The 24,000-nt window shown below is 36.1% G+C and overlaps 1 protein-coding gene across 1 annotated transcript in view; it reads left to right on the forward strand.

The window, feature by feature from the left end:
* The window catches only part of prkg1 (protein kinase cGMP-dependent 1), a 78,829-nt gene that overhangs the window by 9,511 nt on the left and 45,318 nt on the right, over positions 1 to 24,000 (forward strand). The window lies entirely within an intron of this gene.

A 24,000-nucleotide genomic window follows, 5' to 3' on the forward strand; every position in this document is an offset into this window, starting at 1 on the left:
ATGTTTCTACTCTAGTGAACACATTTCTACTCTAGTGAACATGTTTCTACTCTAGTGAACATGTTTCTACTCTAGTGAACATGTTTCTAATCTAGTGAACACATTTCTACTCTAGTGAACATGTTTCTACTCTAGTGAACATGTTTCTAATCTAGTGAACATGTTTCTACTCTAGTGAACATGTTTCTACTCTAGTGAACACATTTCTACTCTAGTGAACATGTTTCTAATCTAGTGAACATGTTTCTACTCTAGTGAACATGTTTCTACTCTAGTGAACATGTGTCTAATCTAGTGAACATGTTTCTACTCTAGTGAACATGTTTCTACTCTAGTGAACATGTTTCTACTCTAGTGAACACGTGTCTACTTTAGTGAACATGTTTCTAATCTAGTGAACATGTTTCTACTCTAGTGAACACGTGTCTACTTTAGTGAACATGTTTCTACTCTAGTGAACATGTGTCTAATCTAGTGAACACATTTCTACTCTAGTGAACATGTTTCTACTCCAGTGAACACGTTTCTACTCTAGTGAACACATTTCTACTCTAGTGAACATGTGTCTACTCTAGTGAACATGTGTCTAATCTAGTGAACATGTTTCTACTCTAGTGAACATGTGTCTAATCTAGTGAACATGTTTCTAATGTAGTGAACATGTTTCTAATCTAGTGAACATGTTTCTACTCTAGTGAACACATTTCTACTCTAGTGAACATGTTTCTACTCTAGTGAACATGTTTCTACTCTAGTGAACATGTTTCTAATCTAGTGAACACATTTCTACTCTAGTGAACATGTTTCTACTCTAGTGAACATGTTTCTAATCTAGTGAACATGTTTCTACTCTAGTGAACATGTGTCTAATCTAGTGAACATGTTTCTACTCTAGTGAACATGTTTCTACTCTAGTGAACACATTTCTACTCTAGTGAACATGTTTCTAATGTAGTGAACATGTTTCTAATCTAGTGAACATGTTTCTACTCTAGTGAACATGTTTCTACTCTAGTGAACATGTGTCTAATCTAGTGAACATGTTTCTACTCTAGTGAACATGTTTCTACTCTAGTGAACATGTTTCTACTCTAGTGAACACGTGTCTACTTTAGTGAACATGTTTCTACTCTAGTGAACATGTTTCTACTCTAGTGAACACGTGTCTACTTTAGTGAACATGTTTCTACTCTAGTGAACATGTGTCTAATCTAGTGAACACATTTCTACTCTAGTGAACATGTTTCTACTCTAGTGAACATGTTTCTACTCTAGTGAACATGTGTCTAATCTAGTGAACATGTTTCTACTCTAGTGAACATGTTTCTACTCTAGTGAACACGTGTCTACTTTAGTGAACATGTTTCTACTCTAGTGAACATGTGTCTAATCTAGTGAACACATTTCTACTCTAGTGAACATGTTTCTACTCTAGTGAACATGTTTCTACTCTAGTGAACATGTTCTACTCTAGTGAACATGTTTCTACTCTAGGGAACATGTTTCTACTCTAGTGAACATGTGTGTAATCTAGTGAACATGTGTCTACTCTAGTGAACATGTTTCTACTCTAGTGAACATGTGTGTAATCTAGTGAACATGTGTCTAATCTAGTGAACATGTTTCTACTCTAGTGAACATGTGTCTAATCTAGTGAACATGTTTCTACTCTAGTGAACACATTTCTACTCTAGTGAACATGTTTCTACTCCAGTGAACACGTTTCTACTCTAGTGAACACATTTCTACTCTAGTGAACATGTGTCTACTCTAGTGAACATGTGTCTACTCTAGTGAACATGTTTCTACTCTAGTGAACATGTGTCTAATCTAGTGAACATGTTTCTACTCTAGTGAACACGTGTCTACTCTAGTGAACATGTTTCTACTCTAGTGAACATGTGTCTAATCTAGTGAACATGTTTCTACTCTAGTGAACACATTTCTACTCTAGGGAACATGTTTCTACTCTAGTGAACATGTGTCTAATCTAGTGAACATGTTTCTACTCTAGTGAACATGTGTCTACTCTAGTGAACATGTTTCTACTCTAGTGAACATGTTTCTACTCTAGTGAACACATTTCTACTCTAGTGAACATGTGTCTAATCTAGTGAACATGTTTCTACTCTAGTGAACATGTTTCTACTCTAGTGAACATGTTTCTAATGTAGTGAACATGTTTCTACTCTAGTGAACATGTTTCTACTCTAGTGAACATGTGTCTAATCTAGTGAACATGTTTCTACTCTAGTGAACATGTTTCTACTCTAGTGAACATGTTTCTACTCTAGTGAACACATTTCTACTCTAGTGAACATGTTTCTACTCTAGTGAACATGTTTCTAATGTAGTGAACATGTTTCTAATCTAGTGAACATGTTTCTACTCTAGTGAACATGTTTCTACTCTAGTGAACATGTGTCTAATCTAGTGAACATGTTTCTACTCTAGTGAACATGTTTCTACTCTAGTGAACATGTTTCTACTCTAGTGAACACGTGTCTACTTTAGTGAACATGTTTCTACTCTAGTGAACATGTTTCTACTCTAGTGAACACGTGTCTACTTTAGTGAACATGTTTCTACTCTAGTGAACATGTGTCTAATCTAGTGAACACATTTCTACTCTAGTGAACATGTTTCTACTCTAGTGAACATGTTTCTACTCTAGTGAACACATGTCTAATCTAGTGAACACATTTCTACTCTAGTGAACATGTTTCTACTCTAGTGAACATGTTTCTACTCTAGTGAACATGTTCTACTCTAGTGAACATGTTTCTACTCTAGTGAACACATTTCTACTCTAGTGAACATGTGTCTACTCTAGTGAACATGTGTCTAATCTAGTGAACATGTTTCTACTCTAGTGAACATGTGTCTAATCTAGTGAACATGTTTCTACTCTAGTGAACACATTTCTACTCTAGTGAACATGTTTCTACTCTAGTGAACATGTTTCTAATGTAGTGAACATGTTTCTAATCTAGTGAACATGTTTCTACTCTAGTGAACATGTGTCTAATCTAGTGAACATGTTTCTACTCTAGTGAACATGTTTCTAATGTAGTGAACATGTTTCTAATCTAGTGAACATGTTTCTACTCTAGTGAACACATTTCTACTCTAGTGAACATGTTTCTACTCTAGTGAACATGTTTCTAATGTAGTGAACATGTTTCTAATCTAGTGAACATGTTTCTACTCTAGTGAACATGTGTCTAATCTAGTGAACATGTTTCTACTCTAGTGAACATGTTTCTACTCTAGTGAACACATTTCTACTCTAGTGAACATGTTTCTAATGTAGTGAACATGTTTCTAATCTAGTGAACATGTTTCTACTCTAGTGAACATGTTTCTACTCTAGTGAACATGTGTCTAATCTAGTGAACATGTTTCTACTCTAGTGAACATGTTTCTACTCTAGTGAACATGTTTCTACTCTAGTGAACACGTGTCTACTTTAGTGAACATGTTTCTACTCTAGTGAACATGTTTCTACTCTAGTGAACACGTGTCTACTTTAGTGAACATGTTTCTACTCTAGTGAACATGTGTCTAATCTAGTGAACACATTTCTACTCTAGTGAACATGTTTCTACTCTAGTGAACATGTGTCTAATCTAGTGAACATGTTTCTACTCTAGTGAACATGTTTCTACTCTAGTGAACACGTGTCTACTTTAGTGAACATGTTTCTACTCTAGTGAACATGTTTCTACTCTAGTGAACATGTGTCTAATCTAGTGAACACATTTCTACTCTAGTGAACATGTTTCTACTCTAGTGAACATGTTTCTACTCTAGTGAACATGTTCTACTCTAGTGAACATGTTTCTACTCTAGGGAACATGTTTCTACTCTAGTGAACATGTGTGTAATCTAGTGAACATGTGTCTAATCTAGTGAACATGTTTCTACTCTAGTGAACATGTGTCTAATCTAGTGAACATGTTTCTACTCTAGTGAACACATTTCTACTCTAGTGAACATGTTTCTACTCCAGTGAACACGTTTCTACTCTAGTGAACACATTTCTACTCTAGTGAACATGTGTCTACTCTAGTGAACATGTGTCTACTCTAGTGAACATGTTTCTACTCTAGTGAACATGTGTCTAATCTAGTGAACATGTTTCTACTCTAGTGAACACGTGTCTACTCTAGTGAACATGTTTCTACTCTAGTGAACATGTGTCTAATCTAGTGAACATGTTTCTACTCTAGTGAACACATTTCTACTCTAGTGAACATGTTTCTACTCTAGTGAACATGTGTCTAATCTAGTGAACATGTTTCTACTCTAGTGAACATGTGTCTACTCTAGTGAACATGTTTCTACTCTAGTGAACATGTTTCTACTCTAGTGAACACATTTCTACTCTAGTGAACATGTGTCTAATCTAGTGAACATGTTTCTACTCTAGTGAACATGTTTCTACTCTAGTGAACATGTTTCTACTCTAGTGAACATGTTTCTACTGTAGTGAACATGTTTCTACTCTAGTGAACATGTTTCTACTCTAGTGAACATGTTTCTAATCTAGTGAACATATTTCTACTCTAGTGAACATGTTTCTACTCTAGTGAACATGTTTCTACTCTAGTGAACACATTTCTACTCTAGTGAACATGTTTCTACTCTAGTGAACATGTTTCTAATGTAGTGAACATGTTTCTAATCTAGTGAACATGTTTCTACTCTAGTGAACATGTTTCTACTCTAGTGAACATGTGTCTAATCTAGTGAACATGTTTCTACTCTAGTGAACATGTTTCTACTCTAGTGAACATGTTTCTACTCTAGTGAACACGTGTCTACTTTAGTGAACATGTTTCTACTCTAGTGAACATGTTTCTACTCTAGTGAACACGTGTCTACTTTAGTGAACATGTTTCTACTCTAGTGAACATGTGTCTAATCTAGTGAACACATTTCTACTCTAGTGAACATGTTTCTACTCTAGTGAACATGTTCCTACTCTAGTGAACATGTGTCTAATCTAGTGAACATGTTTCTACTCTAGTGAACATGTTTCTACTCTAGTGAACACGTGTCTAATCTAGTGAACACATTTCTACTCTAGTGAACATGTTTCTACTCTAGTGAACATGTTTCTACTCTAGTGAACATGTTCTACTCTAGTGAACATGTTTCTACTCTAGGGAACATGTTTCTACTCTAGTGAACATGTGTCTAATCTAGTGAACATGTTTCTACTCTAGTGAACACATTTCTACTCTAGTGAACATGTTTCTACTCCAGTGAACACGTTTCTACTCTAGTGAACACATTTCTACTCTAGTGAACATGTGTCTACTCTAGTGAACATGTGTCTACTCTAGTGAACATGTTTCTACTCTAGTGAACATGTGTCTAATCTAGTGAACATGTTTCTACTCTAGTGAACACGTGTCTACTCTAGTGAACATGTTTCTACTCTAGTGAACATGTTTCTACTCTAGTGAACACATTTCTACTCTAGGGAACATGTTTCTACTCTAGTGAACATGTGTCTAATCTAGTGAACATGTGTCTAATCTAGTGAACATGTTTCTACTCTAGTGAACATGTGTCTAATCTAGTGAACATGTTTCTACTCTAGTGAACACATTTCTACTCTAGTGAACATGTTTCTACTCCAGTGAACACGTTTCTACTCTAGTGAACACATTTCTACTCTAGTGAACATGTGTCTAATCTAGTGAACATGTTTCTACTCTAGTGAACACGTGTCTAATCTAGTGAACATGTGTCTAATCTAGTGAACATGTTTCTACTCTAGTGAACATGTTTCTACTCTAGTGAACATGTTTCTAATGTAGTGAACATGTTTCTACTCTAGTGAACATGTTTCTACTCTAGTGAACATGTGTCTAATCTAGTGAACATGTTTCTACTCTAGTGAACATGTTTCTACTCTAGTGAACATGTTTCTACTCTAGTGAACACGTGTCTACTTTAGTGAACATGTTTCTACTCTAGTGAACATGTGTCTAATCTAGTGAACATGTTTCTACTCTAGTGAACATGTTTCTACTCTAGTGAACATGTTTCTAATGTAGTGAACATGTTTCTAATCTAGTGAACATGTTTCTACTCTAGTGAACACATTTCTACTCTAGTGAACATGTTTCTACTCTAGTGAACATGTTTCTACTCTAGTGAACATGTTTCTACTCTAGTGAACATGTGTCTAATCTAGTGAACATGTTTCTACTCTAGTGAACATGTTTCTACTCTAGTGAACACGTGTCTACTTTAGTGAACATGTTTCTACTCTAGTGAACATGTGTCTAATCTAGTGAACACATTTCTACTCTAGTGAACATGTTTCTACTCTAGTGAACATGTTTCTACTCTAGTGAACATGTTCTACTCTAGTGAACATGTTTCTACTCTAGGGAACATGTTTCTACTCTAGTGAACATGTGTGTAATCTAGTGAACATGTGTCTAATCTAGTGAACATGTTTCTACTCTAGTGAACATGTGTGTAATCTAGTGAACATGTGTCTAATCTAGTGAACATGTTTCTACTCTAGTGAACATGTTTCTACTCTAGTGAACATGTTTCTACTCTAGTGAACACGTGTCTACTTTAGTGAACATGTTTCTACTCTAGTGAACATGTGTCTAATCTAGTGAACATGTTTCTACTCTAGTGAACATGTTTCTACTCTAGTGAACATGTTTCTAATGTAGTGAACATGTTTCTAATCTAGTGAACATGTTTCTACTCTAGTGAACACATTTCTACTCTAGTGAACATGTTTCTACTCTAGTGAACATGTTTCTACTCTAGTGAACATGTTTCTACTCTAGTGAACATGTGTCTAATCTAGTGAACATGTTTCTACTCTAGTGAACATGTTTCTACTCTAGTGAACACGTGTCTACTTTAGTGAACATGTTTCTACTCTAGTGAACATGTGTCTAATCTAGTGAACACATTTCTACTCTAGTGAACATGTTTCTACTCTAGTGAACATGTTTCTACTCTAGTGAACATGTTCTACTCTAGTGAACATGTTTCTACTCTAGGGAACATGTTTCTACTCTAGTGAACATGTGTGTAATCTAGTGAACATGTGTCTAATCTAGTGAACATGTTTCTACTCTAGTGAACATGTGTGTAATCTAGTGAACATGTGTCTAATCTAGTGAACATGTTTCTACTCTAGTGAACATGTGTCTAATCTAGTGAACATGTTTCTACTCTAGTGAACACATTTCTACTCTAGTGAACATGTTTCTACTCCAGTGAACACGTTTCTACTCTAGTGAACACATTTCTACTCTAGTGAACATGTGTCTACTCTAGTGAACATGTGTCTACTCTAGTGAACATGTTTCTACTCTAGTGAACATGTGTCTAATCTAGTGAACATGTTTCTACTCTAGTGAACACGTGTCTACTCTAGTGAACATGTTTCTACTCTAGTGAACATGTGTCTAATCTAGTGAACATGTTTCTACTCTAGTGAACACATTTCTACTCTAGGGAACATGTTTCTACTCTAGTGAACATGTGTCTAATCTAGTGAACATGTTTCTACTCTAGTGAACATGTTTCTACTCTAGTGAACATGTTTCTACTCTAGTGAACATGTTTCTACTCTAGTGAACACATTTCTACTCTAGTGAACATGTGTCTAATCTAGTGAACATGTTTCTACTCTAGTGAACATGTTTCTACTCTAGTGAACATGTTTCTAATGTAGTGAACATGTTTCTACTCTAGTGAACATGTTTCTACTCTAGTGAACATGTGTCTAATCTAGTGAACATGTTTCTACTCTAGTGAACATGTTTCTACTCTAGTGAACATGTTTCTACTCTAGTGAACACATTTCTACTCTAGTGAACATGTTTCTACTCTAGTGAACATGTTTCTAATGTAGTGAACATGTTTCTAATCTAGTGAACATGTTTCTACTCTAGTGAACATGTTTCTACTCTAGTGAACATGTGTCTAATCTAGTGAACATGTTTCTACTCTAGTGAACATGTTTCTACTCTAGTGAACATGTTTCTACTCTAGTGAACACGTGTCTACTTTAGTGAACATGTTTCTACTCTAGTGAACATGTTTCTACTCTAGTGAACACGTGTCTACTTTAGTGAACATGTTTCTACTCTAGTGAACATGTGTCTAATCTAGTGAACACATTTCTACTCTAGTGAACATGTTTCTACTCTAGTGAACATGTTTCTACTCTAGTGAACACATGTCTAATCTAGTGAACACATTTCTACTCTAGTGAACATGTTTCTACTCTAGTGAACATGTTTCTACTCTAGTGAACATGTTCTACTCTAGTGAACATGTTTCTACTCTAGTGAACACATTTCTACTCTAGTGAACATGTGTCTACTCTAGTGAACATGTGTCTAATCTAGTGAACATGTTTCTACTCTAGTGAACATGTGTCTAATCTAGTGAACATGTTTCTACTCTAGTGAACACATTTCTACTCTAGTGAACATGTTTCTACTCTAGTGAACATGTTTCTAATGTAGTGAACATGTTTCTAATCTAGTGAACATGTTTCTACTCTAGTGAACATGTGTCTAATCTAGTGAACATGTTTCTACTCTAGTGAACATGTTTCTAATGTAGTGAACATGTTTCTAATCTAGTGAACATGTTTCTACTCTAGTGAACACATTTCTACTCTAGTGAACATGTTTCTACTCTAGTGAACATGTTTCTAATGTAGTGAACATGTTTCTAATCTAGTGAACATGTTTCTACTCTAGTGAACATGTGTCTAATCTAGTGAACATGTTTCTACTCTAGTGAACATGTTTCTACTCTAGTGAACACATTTCTACTCTAGTGAACATGTTTCTAATGTAGTGAACATGTTTCTAATCTAGTGAACATGTTTCTACTCTAGTGAACATGTTTCTACTCTAGTGAACATGTGTCTAATCTAGTGAACATGTTTCTACTCTAGTGAACATGTTTCTACTCTAGTGAACATGTTTCTACTCTAGTGAACACGTGTCTACTTTAGTGAACATGTTTCTACTCTAGTGAACATGTTTCTACTCTAGTGAACACGTGTCTACTTTAGTGAACATGTTTCTACTCTAGTGAACATGTGTCTAATCTAGTGAACACATTTCTACTCTAGTGAACATGTTTCTACTCTAGTGAACATGTGTCTAATCTAGTGAACATGTTTCTACTCTAGTGAACATGTTTCTACTCTAGTGAACACGTGTCTACTTTAGTGAACATGTTTCTACTCTAGTGAACATGTTTCTACTCTAGTGAACATGTGTCTAATCTAGTGAACACATTTCTACTCTAGTGAACATGTTTCTACTCTAGTGAACATGTTTCTACTCTAGTGAACATGTTCTACTCTAGTGAACATGTTTCTACTCTAGGGAACATGTTTCTACTCTAGTGAACATGTGTGTAATCTAGTGAACATGTGTCTAATCTAGTGAACATGTTTCTACTCTAGTGAACATGTGTCTAATCTAGTGAACATGTTTCTACTCTAGTGAACACATTTCTACTCTAGTGAACATGTTTCTACTCCAGTGAACACGTTTCTACTCTAGTGAACACATTTCTACTCTAGTGAACATGTGTCTACTCTAGTGAACATGTGTCTACTCTAGTGAACATGTTTCTACTCTAGTGAACATGTGTCTAATCTAGTGAACATGTTTCTACTCTAGTGAACACGTGTCTACTCTAGTGAACATGTTTCTACTCTAGTGAACATGTGTCTAATCTAGTGAACATGTTTCTACTCTAGTGAACACATTTCTACTCTAGGGAACATGTTTCTACTCTAGTGAACATGTGTCTAATCTAGTGAACATGTTTCTACTCTAGTGAACATGTGTCTACTCTAGTGAACATGTTTCTACTCTAGTGAACATGTTTCTACTCTAGTGAACACATTTCTACTCTAGTGAACATGTGTCTAATCTAGTGAACATGTTTCTACTCTAGTGAACATGTTTCTACTCTAGTGAACATGTTTCTACTCTAGTGAACATGTTTCTAATGTAGTGAACATGTTTCTACTCTAGTGAACATGTTTCTACTCTAGTGAACATGTGTCTAATCTAGTGAACATATTTCTACTCTAGTGAACATGTTTCTACTCTAGTGAACATGTTTCTACTCTAGTGAACACATTTCTACTCTAGTGAACATGTTTCTACTCTAGTGAACATGTTTCTAATGTAGTGAACATGTTTCTAATCTAGTGAACATGTTTCTACTCTAGTGAACATGTTTCTACTCTAGTGAACATGTGTCTAATCTAGTGAACATGTTTCTACTCTAGTGAACATGTTTCTACTCTAGTGAACATGTTTCTACTCTAGTGAACACGTGTCTACTTTAGTGAACATGTTTCTACTCTAGTGAACATGTTTCTACTCTAGTGAACACGTGTCTACTTTAGTGAACATGTTTCTACTCTAGTGAACATGTGTCTAATCTAGTGAACACATTTCTACTCTAGTGAACATGTTTCTACTCTAGTGAACATGTTCCTACTCTAGTGAACATGTGTCTAATCTAGTGAACATGTTTCTACTCTAGTGAACATGTTTCTACTCTAGTGAACACGTGTCTAATCTAGTGAACACATTTCTACTCTAGTGAACATGTTTCTACTCTAGTGAACATGTTTCTACTCTAGTGAACATGTTTCTACTCTAGTGAACATGTTCTACTCTAGTGAACATGTTTCTACTCTAGGGAACATGTTTCTACTCTAGTGAACATGTGTCTAATCTAGTGAACATGTTTCTACTCTAGTGAACACATTTCTACTCTAGTGAACATGTTTCTACTCCAGTGAACACGTTTCTACTCTAGTGAACACATTTCTACTCTAGTGAACATGTGTCTACTCTAGTGAACATGTGTCTACTCTAGTGAACATGTTTCTACTCTAGTGAACATGTGTCTAATCTAGTGAACATGTTTCTACTCTAGTGAACACGTGTCTACTCTAGTGAACATGTTTCTACTCTAGTGAACATGTTTCTACTCTAGTGAACACATTTCTACTCTAGGGAACATGTTTCTACTCTAGTGAACATGTGTCTAATCTAGTGAACATGTGTCTAATCTAGTGAACATGTTTCTACTCTAGTGAACATGTGTCTAATCTAGTGAACATGTTTCTACTCTAGTGAACACATTTCTACTCTAGTGAACATGTTTCTACTCCAGTGAACACGTTTCTACTCTAGTGAACACATTTCTACTCTAGTGAACATGTGTCTAATCTAGTGAACATGTTTCTACTCTAGTGAACACGTGTCTAATCTAGTGAACATGTGTCTAATCTAGTGAACATGTTTCTACTCTAGTGAACATGTTTCTACTCTAGTGAACATGTTTCTAATGTAGTGAACATGTTTCTACTCTAGTGAACATGTTTCTACTCTAGTGAACATGTGTCTAATCTAGTGAACATGTTTCTACTCTAGTGAACATGTTTCTACTCTAGTGAACATGTTTCTACTCTAGTGAACACGTGTCTACTTTAGTGAACATGTTTCTACTCTAGTGAACATGTGTCTAATCTAGTGAACATGTTTCTACTCTAGTGAACATGTTTCTACTCTAGTGAACACATTTCTACTCTAGTGAACATGTTCTACTCTAGTGAACATGTTTCTACTCTAGTGAACACATTTCTACTCTAGTGAACATGTTTCTACTCCAGTGAACATGTTTCTACTCTAGTGAACACATTTCTACTCTAGTGAACATGTGTCTACTCTAGTGAACACGTGTCTACTCTAGTGAACATGTGTCTACTCTAGTGAACATGTGTCTACTCTAGTGAACATGTTTCTACTCTAGTGAACATGTGTCTAATCTAGTGAACATGTTTCTACTCTAGTGAACATGTTTCTACTCTAGTGAACACATTTCTACTCTAGTGAACATGTTTCTACTCTAGTGAACATGTTTCTAATGTAGTGAACATGTTTATACTCTAGTGAACATGTTTCTACTCTAGTGAACACATTTCTACTCTAGTGAACATGTTTCTACTCTAGTGAACATGTTTCTAATGTAGTGAACACATTTCTACTCTAGTGAACATGTGTCTACTCTAGTGAACACGTGTCTACTCTAGTGAACATGTGTCTACTCTAGTGAACATGTTTCTACTCTAGTGAACATGTGTCTAATCTAGTGAACATGTTTCTACTCTAGTGAACATGTGTCTAATCTAGTGAACATGTTTCTACTCTAGTGAACATGTTTCTACTCTAGTGAACACATTTCTACTCTAGTGAACATGTTTCTACTCTAGTGAACATGTTTCTAATGTAGTGAACATGTGTCTAATCTAGTGAACATGTGTCTAATCTAGTGAACATGTTTCTACTCTAGTGAACATGTTTCTACTCTAGTGAACACATTTCTACTCTAGTGAACATGTTTCTACTCTAGTGAACATGTTTCTAATGTAGTGAACATGTTTCTAATCTAGTGAACATGTTTCTACTCTAGTGAACATGTTTCTACTCTAGTGAACATGTGTCTAATCTAGTGAACATGTTTCTACTCTAGTGAACATGTTTCTACTCTAGTGAACATGTTTCTACTCTAGTGAACACGTGTCTACTTTAGTGAACATGTGTCTACTCTAGTGAACATGTTTCTACTCTAGTGAACATGTGTCTAATCTAGTGAACATGTTTCTACTCTAGTGAACACGTGTCTACTCTAGTGAACATGTTTCTACTCTAGTGAACATGTGTCTAATCTAGTGAACATGTTTCTACTCTAGTGAACATGTGTCTAATCTAGTGAACATGTTTCTACTCTAGTGAACACATTTCTACTCTAGGGAACATGTTTCTACTCTAGTGAACATGTGTCTAATCTAGTGAACATGTGTCTAATCTAGTGAACATGTTTCTACTCTAGTGAACACATTTCTACTCTAGTGAACATGTTTCTACTCCAGTGAACACGTTTCTACTCTAGTGAACACATTTCTACTCTAGTGAACATGTGTCTAATCTAGTGAACATGTTTCTACTCTAGTGAACACGTGTCTAATCTAGTGAACATGTGTCTAATCTAGTGAACATGTTTCTACTCTAGTGAACATGTTTCTACTCTAGTGAACACATTTCTACTCTAGTGAACATGTGTCTAATCTAGTGAACATGTTTCTACTCTAGTGAACATGTTTCTACTCTAGTGAACACATTTCTACTCTAGTGAACATGTTTCTACTCTAGTGAACATGTTTCTACTCTAGTGAACACGTGTCTAATCTAGTGAACATGTGTCTAATCTAGTGAACATGTTTCTACTCCAGTGAACACGTTTCTACTCTAGTGAACACATTTCTACTCTAGTGAACATGTGTCTACTCTAGTGAACATGTGTCTACTCTAGTGAACATGTTTCTACTCTAGTGAACATGTGTCTAATCTAGTGAACATGTTTCTACTCTAGTGAACACGTGTCTACTCTAGTGAACATGTTTCTACTCTAGTGAACATGTGTCTAATCTAGTGAACATGTTTCTACTCTAGTGAACACATTTCTACTCTAGGGAACATGTTTCTACTCTAGTGAACATGTGTCTAATCTAGTGAACATGTTTCTACTCTAGTGAACATGTGTCTACTCTAGTGAACATGTTTCTACTCTAGTGAACATGTTTCTACTCTAGTGAACACATTTCTACTCTAGTGAACATGTGTCTAATCTAGTGAACATGTTTCTACTCTAGTGAACATGTTTCTACTCTAGAGAACATGTTTCTACTCTAGTGAACATGTTTCTAATGTAGTGAACATGTTTCTACTCTAGTGAACATGTTTCTACTCTAGTGAACATGTTTCTAATCTAGTGAACATATTTCTACTCTAGTGAACATGTTTCTACTCTAGTGAACATGTTTCTACTCTAGTGAACACATTTCTACTCTAGTGAACATGTTTCTACTCTAGTGAACATGTTTCTAATGTAGTGAACATGTTTCTAATCTAGTGAACATGTTTCTACTCTAGTGAACATGTTTCTACTCTAGTGAACATGTGTCTAATCTAGTGAACATGTTTCTACTCTAGTGAACATGTTTCTACTCTAGTGAACATGTTTCTACTCTAGTGAACACGTGTCTACTTTAGTGAACATGTTTCTACTCTAGTGAACATGTTTCTACTCTAGTGAACACGTGTCTACTTTAGTGAACATGTTTCTACTCTAGTGAACATGTGTCTAATCTAGTGAACACATTTCTACTCTAGTGAACATGTTTCTACTCTAGTGAACATGTTCCTACTCTAGTGAACATGTGTCTAATCTAGTGAACATGTTTCTACTCTAGTGAACATGTTTCTACTCTAGTGAACACGTGTCTAATCTAGTGAACACATTTCTACTCTAGTGAACATGTTTCTACTCTAGTGAACATGTTTCTACTCTAGTGAACATGTTTCTACTCTAGTGAACATGTTCTACTCTAGTGAACATGTTTCTACTCTAGGGAACATGTTTCTACTCTAGTGAACATGTGTCTAATCTAGTGAACATGTTTCTACTCTAGTGAACACATTTCTACTCTAGTGAACATGTTTCTACTCTAGTGAACACGTTTCTACTCTAGTGAACACATTTCTACTCTAGTGAACATGTGTCTACTCTAGTGAACATGTGTCTACTCTAGTGAACATGTTTCTACTCTAGTGAACATGTGTCTAATCTAGTGAACATGTTTCTACTCTAGTGAACACGTGTCTACTCTAGTGAACATGTTTCTACTCTAGTGAACATGTTTCTACTCTAGTGAACACATTTCTACTCTAGGGAACATGTTTCTACTCTAGTGAACATGTGTCTAATCTAGTGAACATGTGTCTAATCTAGTGAACATGTTTCTACTCTAGTGAACATGTGTCTAATCTAGTGAACATGTTTCTACTCTAGTGAACACATTTCTACTCTAGTGAACATGTTTCTACTCCAGTGAACACGTTTCTACTCTAGTGAACACATTTCTACTCTAGTGAACATGTGTCTAATCTAGTGAACATGTTTCTACTCTAGTGAACACGTGTCTAATCTAGTGAACATGTGTCTAATCTAGTGAACATGTTTCTACTCTAGTGAACATGTTTCTACTCTAGTGAACATGTTTCTAATGTAGTGAACATGTTTCTACTCTAGTGAACATGTTTCTACTCTAGTGAACATGTGTCTAATCTAGTGAACATGTTTCTACTCTAGTGAACATGTTTCTACTCTAGTGAACATGTTTCTACTCTAGTGAACACGTGTCTACTTTAGTGAACATGTTTCTACTCTAGTGAACATGTGTCTAATCTAGTGAACATGTTTCTACTCTAGTGAACATGTTTCTACTCTAGTGAACACATTTCTACTCTAGTGAACATGTTCTACTCTAGTGAACATGTTTCTACTCTAGTGAACACATTTCTACTCTAGTGAACATGTTTCTACTCCAGTGAACATGTTTCTACTCTAGTGAACACATTTCTACTCTAGTGAACATGTGTCTACTCTAGTGAACACGTGTCTACTCTAGTGAACATGTGTCTACTCTAGTGAACATGTGTCTACTCTAGTGAACATGTTTCTACTCTAGTGAACATGTGTCTAATCTAGTGAACATGTTTCTACTCTAGTGAACATGTTTCTACTCTAGTGAACACATTTCTACTCTAGTGAACATGTTTCTACTCTAGTGAACATGTTTCTAATGTAGTGAACATGTTTATACTCTAGTGAACATGTTTCTACTCTAGTGAACACATTTCTACTCTAGTGAACATGTTTCTACTCTAGTGAACATGTTTCTAATGTAGTGAACACATTTCTACTCTAGTGAACACGTGTCTACTCTAGTGAACATGTGTCTACTCTAGTGAACATGTTTCTACTCTAGTGAACATGTGTCTAATCTAGTGAACATGTTTCTACTCTAGTGAACATGTGTCTAATCTAGTGAACATGTTTCTACTCTAGTGAACATGTTTCTACTCTAGTGAACACATTTCTACTCTAGTGAACATGTTTCTACTCTAGTGAACATGTTTCTAATGTAGTGAACATGTGTCTAATCTAGTGAACATGTGTCTAATCTAGTGAACATGTTTCTACTCTAGTGAACATGTTTCTACTCTAGTGAACACATTTCTACTCTAGTGAACATGTTTCTACTCTAGTGAACATGTTTCTAATGTAGTGAACATGTTTCTAATCTAGTGAACATGTTTCTACTCTAGTGAACATGTTTCTACTCTAGTGAACATGTGTCTAATCTAGTGAACATGTTTCTACTCTAGTGAACATGTTTCTACTCTAGTGAACATGTTTCTACTCTAGTGAACACGTGTCTACTTTAGTGAACATGTGTCTACTCTAGTGAACATGTTTCTACTCTAGTGAACATGTGTCTAATCTAGTGAACATGTTTCTACTCTAGTGAACACGTGTCTACTCTAGTGAACATGTTTCTACTCTAGTGAACATGTGTCTAATCTAGTGAACATGTTTCTACTCTAGTGAACATGTGTCTAATCTAGTGAACATGTTTCTACTCTAGTGAACACATTTCTACTCTAGGGAACATGTTTCTACTCTAGTGAACATGTGTCTAATCTAGTGAACATGTGTCTAATCTAGTGAACATGTTTCTACTCTAGTGAACACATTTCTACTCTAGTGAACATGTTTCTACTCCAGTGAACACGTTTCTACTCTAGTGAACACATTTCTACTCTAGTGAACATGTGTCTAATCTAGTGAACATGTTTCTACTCTAGTGAACACGTGTCTAATCTAGTGAACATGTGTCTAATCTAGTGAACATGTTTCTACTCTAGTGAACATGTTTCTACTCTAGTGAACACATTTCTACTCTAGTGAACATGTTTCTACTCTAGTGAACATGTTTCTAATGTAGTGAACATGTTTCTAATCTAGTGAACATGTTTCTACTCTAGTGAACATGTTTCTACTCTAGTGAACATGTGTCTAATCTAGTGAACATGTTTCTACTCTAGTGAACATGTTTCTACTCTAGTGAACACGTGTCTACTTTAGTGAACATGTTTCTACTCTAGTGAACATGTGTCTAATCTAGTGAACATGTTTCTACTCTAGTGAACATGTTTCTACTCTAGTGAACACATTTCTACTCTAGTGAACATGTTCTACTCTAGTGAACATGTTTCTACTCTAGTGAACACATTTCTACTCTAGTGAACATGTTTCTACTCCAGTGAACATGTTTCTACTCTAGTGAACACATTTCTACTCTAGTGAACATGTGTCTACTCTAGTGAACACGTGTCTACTCTAGTGAACATGTGTCTACTCTAGTGAACATGTGTCTACTCTAGTGAACATGTTTCTACTCTAGTGAACATGTGTCTAATCTAGTGAACATGTTTCTAATCTAGTGAACATGTTTCTACTCTAGTGAACATGTGTCTAATCTAGTGAACATGTGTCTAATCTAGTGAACATGTTTCTACTCTAGTGAACATGTTTCTACTCTAGTGAACACGTTTCTACTCTAGTGAACATGTTTCTAATCTAGTGAACATGTTTCTACTCTAGTGAACATGTTTCTACTCTAGTGAACATGTGTCTAATCTAGTGAACATGTTTCTACTCTAGTGAACATGTTTCTACTCTAGTGAACATGTTTCTACTCTAGTGAACACGTTTCTACTCTAGTGAACATGTGTCTACTCTAGTGAACACGTGTCTACTCTAGTGAACATGTTTCTACTCTAGTGAACACGTTTCTACTCTAGTGAACATGTTTCTACTCTAGTGAACATGTGTCTAATCTAGTGAACATGTTTCTACTCTAGTGAACACGTTTCTACTCTAGTGAACATGTTTCTACTCTAGTGAACACGTTTCTACTCTAGTGAACATGTGTCTACTCTAGTGAACATGTTTCTAATCTAGTGAACATGTTTCTACTCTAGTGAACATGTTCTACTCTAGTGAACATGTGTCTAATCTAGTGAACACGTTTCTACTCTAGTGAACATGTTTCTACTCTAGTGAACACGTTTCTACTCTAGTGAACATGTTTCTACTCCAGTGAACATGTTTCTACTCTAGTGAACACATTTCTACTCTAGTGAACATGTTTCTACTCTAGTGAACACGTTTCTACTCTAGTGAACATGTTTCTACTCTAGTGAACATGTGTCTACTCTAGTAAACATGTTTCTACTCTAGTGAACATGTGTCTAATCTAGTGAACATGTTTCTACTCTAGTGAACATGTTTCTACTCTATTGAACATGTGTCTACTCTAGTGAAAATGTTTCTACTCTAGTGAACACGTGTCTACTTTAGTGAACATGTTTCTACTCTAGTGAACATGTTTCTACTCTAGTGAACATGTTTCTACTCTAGTGAACATGTGTCTAATCTAGTGAACACGTTTCTACTCTAGTGAACATGTGTCTAATCTAGTGAACATGTTTCTACTCTAGTGAACATGTGTCTACTCTAGTGAACATGTTTCTACTCTAGTGAACATGTTTCTACTCTAGTGAACACGTGTCTACTCTAGTGAACATGTTTCTACTCTAGTGAACACGTTTCTACTCTAGTGAACATGTTTCTACTCTAGTGAACACGTGTCTACTCTAGTGAACATGTTTCTACTCTAGTAAACACATTTCTACTCTAGTGAACATGTTTCTACTCTAGTGAACACGTTTCTACTCTAGTGAACATGTTTCTACTCTAGTGAACATGTTTCTACTCTAGTGAACATGTGTCTAATCTAGTGAACATGTTTCTACTCTAGTGAACATGTGTCTAATCTAGTGAACATGTTTCTACTCTAGTGAACATGTGTCTAATCTAGTGAACATGTTTCTACTCTAGTGAACATGTTTCTACTCTAGTGAACACATTTCTACTCTAGTGAACATGTTTCTACTCTAGTGAACATGTTTCTAATGTAGTGAACATGTTTCTAATCTAGTGAACATGTTTCTACTCTAGTGAACATGTGTCTAATCTAGTGAACATGTTTCTACTCTAGTGAACATGTTTCTACTCTAGTGAACACATTTCTACTCTAGTGAACATGTTTCTACTCTAGTGAACATGTTTCTAATGTAGTGAACATGTTTCTAATCTAGTGAACATGTTTCTACTCTAGTGAACACGTTTCTACTCTAGTGAACATGTTTATACTCTAGTGAACACGTGTCTACTCTAGTGAACATGTTTCTACTCTAGTAAACACGTTTCTACTCTAGTGAACATGTTTCTACTCTAGTGAACATGTTTCTACTCTAGTGAACACGTGTCTACTTTAGTGAACATGTTTCTACTCTAGTGAACATGTGTCTAATCTAGTGAACATGTTTCTACTCTAGTGAACATGTTTCTACTCTAGTGAAAACGTTTCTACTCTAGTGAACATGTTTCTACTCTAGTGAACATGTTTCTACTCTAGTGAACACGTTTCTACTCTAGTGAACAGGTTTCTACTCTAGTGAACATGTTTCTACTCTAGTGAACAGGTTTCTACTCTAGTGAACATGTGTCTACTCTAGTGAACACGTGTCTACTCTAGTGAACATGTTTCTACTCTAGTGAACAGGTTTCTACTCTAGTGAACATGTTTCTACTCTAGTGAACATGTGTCTAATCTAGTGAACATGTTTCTACTCTAGTGAACACGTTTCTACTCTAGTGAACATGTTTCTACTCTAGTGAACATGTGTCTAATCTAGTGAACATAATTCTACTCTAGTGAACACGTTTCTACTCTAGTGAACATGTGTCTACTCTAGTGAACATGTTTCTAATCTAGTGAACATGTTTCTACTCTAGTGAACATGTGTCTAATCTAGTGAACACGTTTCTACTCTAGTGAACATGTTTCTACTCTAGTGAACACGTTTCTACTCTAGTGAACATGTTTCTACTCTAGTGAACATGTTTCTACTCTAGTGAACACATTTCTACTCTAGTGAACATGTTTCTACTCTAGTGAACACGTTTCTACTCTAGTGAACATGTTTCTACTCTAGTGAACATGTGTCTACTCTAGTGAACATGTTTCTACTCTAGTGAACATGTGTCTACTCTAGTGAACATGTTTCTACTCTAGTGAACACGTGTCTACTCTAGTGAACATGTTTCTACTCTAGTGAACACGTTTCTACTCTAGTGAACATGTTTATACTCTAGTGAACACGTGTCTACTCTAGTGAACATGTTTCTACTCTAGTAAACACGTTTCTACTCTAGTGAACATGTTTCTACTCTAGTGAACATGTTTCTACTCTAGTGAACATGTGTCTACTCTAGTGAACATGTTTCTACTCTAGTGAACACGTTTCTACTCTAGTGAACATGTTTATACTCTAGTGAACACGTGTCTACTCTAGTGAACATGTTTCTACTCTAGTAAACACGTTTCTAATCTAGTGAACATGTTTCTACTCTAGTGAACATGTTTCTACTCTAGTGAACATGTGTCTACTCTAGTGAAAATGTTTCTACTCTAGTGAACACGTGTCTACTTTAGTGAACATGTTTCTACTCTAGTGAACATGTTTCTACTCTAGTGAACATGTTTCTACTCTAGTGAACATGTGTCTAATCTAGTGAACACGTTTCTACTCTAGTGAACATGTGTCTAATCTAGTGAACATGTTTCTACTCTAGTGAACATGTGTCTACTCTAGTGAACATGTTTCTACTCTAGTGAACACGTGTCTACTCTAGTGAACATGTTTCTACTCTAGTGAACACGTTTCTACTCTAGTGAACATGTTTATACTCTAGTGAACACGTGTCTACTCTAGTGAACATGTTTCTACTCTAGTAAACACGTTTCTACTCTAGTGAACATGTTTCTACTCTAGTGAACACGTTTCTACTCTAGTGAACATGTTTCTACTCTAGTGAACATGTTTCTACTCTAGTGAACATGTGTCTAATCTAGTGAACATGTTTATACTCTAGTGAACACGTGTCTACTCTAGTGAACATGTGTCTAATCTAGTGAACATGTGTCTAATCTAGTGAACATGTGTCTACTCTAGTGAACATGTTTCTACTCTAGTGAACATGTTTCTACTCTAGTGAACATGTTTCTACTCTAGTGAACATGTTTCTAATCTAGTGAACATGTTTCTACTCTAGTGAACATGTGTCTAATCTAGTGAACATGTTTCTACTCTAGTGAACATGTTTCTAATCTAGTGAACATGTTTCTACTCTAGTGAACATGTTTCTACTCTAGTGAACATGTTTATACTCTAGTGAACACGTGTCTACTCTAGTGAACATGTGTCTAATCTAGTGAACATGTGTCTAATCTAGTGAACATGTGTCTACTCTAGTGAACATGTTTCTACTCTAGTGAACATGTTTCTACTCTAGTGAACACGTGTCTACTTTAGTGAACATGTTTCTACTCTAGTGAACATGTTTCTACTCTAGTGAACATGTTTCTAATCTAGTGAACATGTTTCTACTCTAGTGAACATGTTTCTACTCTAGTGAACATGTTTCTACTCTAGTGAACATGTTTCTACTCTAGTGAACATGTTTCTAATCTAGTGAACATGTTTCTAGTCTAGTGAACATGTTTCTACTCTAGTGAACATGTTTATACTCTAGTGAACATGTGTCTACTCTAGTGAACATGTTTCTACTCTAGTAAACACGTTTCTACTCTAGTGAACACGTTTCTACTCTAGTGAACATGTTTCTACTCTAGTGAACACGTTTCTACTCTAGTGAACATGTTTCTACTCTAGTGAACATGTGTCTACTCTCGTGAACACGTTTCTACTCTAGTGAACACGTTTCTACTCTAGTGAACATGTTTCTACTCTAGTGAACATGTGTCTACTCTCGTGAACACGTTTCTACTCTAGTGAACACGTTTCTACTCTAGTGAACATGTTTCTACTCTAGTGAACATGTGTCTACTCTAGTGAACATGTTTCTACTCTAGTGAACATGCTTCTACTCTAGTGAACACGTGTCTACTTTATTGAACATGTTTCTACTCTAGTGAACATGTTTCTACTCTAGTGAACATGTGTCTACTCTAGTGAACATGTTTCTACTCTAGTGAACACGTGTCTACTCTAGTGAACATGTTTCTACTCTAGTGAACATGTTTCTACTCTAGTGAACATGTGTCTACTCTCGTGAACACGTTTCTACTCTAGTGAACACATTTCTACTGCATGGTAGTCTCTCTCGTTCCTCTCAATGCGTTTTAAAACATGACAGTCCCTTTGTGTTTCTATTCTTCATTGTCTTTGTCCTGAACATCTTTCTCTTGTTTTTCTGAACATGGTATCTGGTTTATATGTGTGCTATCTTGTTTCTACTCATTGTCACTCTTGTAATTTACTTTTTTCTTTCTACATTTTATGTATCTGCCTGTTTTTTTATTTACGTCTCCTTAATCAAATTTATTTTCTCAATCTTTCTCCTCAACCTGTAATATCCTCCTGTTTCTCCCTGTGGACTTTTTCTTCAGGCCTTCCTCCATTTGGTTTTTCCTTCTACCCCCTCCCCACTTCCTCCCCTGTGACTCATGCAGTAATGACACAAGGGTCTACTTTGCCCCCCCCCCCCTCTCCGCCATCCACTCACAATGTGTCTTCATTCAAGTTAGTTTCCTCCAGAGTCCAATTTACATGCAGATATTGAAGCTTGGCTGAAGTGTGTCTTCCTCTGCAGATTCACCAAAATAAAAACCAGCTCTAATAGATCCTCTTGGCGCTCGTCTCATCTACTGGGTGGAATAAAACTATCAATCTATTCTTAGGTAGACCTTTCGCTGTCTTTTTCCCCTCTTAAATGCCTTTTCTCTCCCGTCAGCCACCTCGGCTCAGTCGTGAATTTCATTTGGTTCAAACTGACAGACAGAAAAGAGCCAGCGGAGGATGTTTCCACCAAGTATTTCTGACTTTTCTTACTTCTCCCAGTCTGTCAAGTTGTTCAAGTTTGCCAATGAAACCACAGTTGAAGCCGAATAATAATGAAACCAAAACAAAGAAGTCATCGGCTTCTTTCAGAGCCACAGACTTCATCTCCCTTTAGTCATAAACCGTTAGGAAATTCAAACTGGCCACCAAGGGGCGACTCCTCTGGTTGTATAGAAGTCTACTTCATGTGTTAAAGCTGCAATCTCTCTCCTGACCACCAGGGGGCGACTCCTCTGGTTGCATAGAAGTCTATGCTTCATGTGTTAAAGCTGCAATCTCTCTCCTGACCACCAGGGGGCGACTCCTCTGGTTGTCTAGAAGTCTATGCTTCATGTGTTAAAGCTGCATTCTCTCTCCTGACCACCAGGGGGTGACTCCTCTGTTTGTATAGAAGTATATATAAAAGACTCTACTTCTCTCTTTATTTATTCATGAGTTTATGTCTCAATCTCTAGTTTCAAATCTTCAATACAGCACGATGTTCATTTAGTAAATTATGCTCATTTAGAGTCAAACAAAACATAAAAAAACAAGATTGAAACGGGCATAATGACAAACTTAAAATATCCGTCCGCAAACCAAAGAGTGATGACTACGTCATGATACGATTCCACGGACAGACGATAAATGATAATTGTTATGACCCGCCCAGAGCCGTGGCTGTGCTTCATTGTGGGTCGTTTCTCTGACTTTGAACCGATGAAGACAGACGATGAAGGCAGCAGAGCAAACGTCAGTAAATGTTAAAGCAGTGAATCAAACCGCCATCGAGCAGAAGCCCTGACTTCAGTTCAGCGTCACACAGAAGCATGAAAAGGGAAATCTTTAGAGCTCAATGAAATGTGACGGGAATACGATTGTTTGAGAACATCTCGTATGTCACGTTTATACTTTATGGTATTGTGTCATTGCGTTTCATATTTACTGCACACTAATGATTTATAACACCACTTAGTCAACATTACGTTTGTTTTACACACCAGCTGCCTGT

Source organism: Taurulus bubalis (genome assembly GCF_910589615.1).
Source record: "Taurulus bubalis genome assembly, chromosome: 2".
Lineage (NCBI taxonomy): Eukaryota > Metazoa > Chordata > Actinopteri > Perciformes > Cottidae > Taurulus > Taurulus bubalis.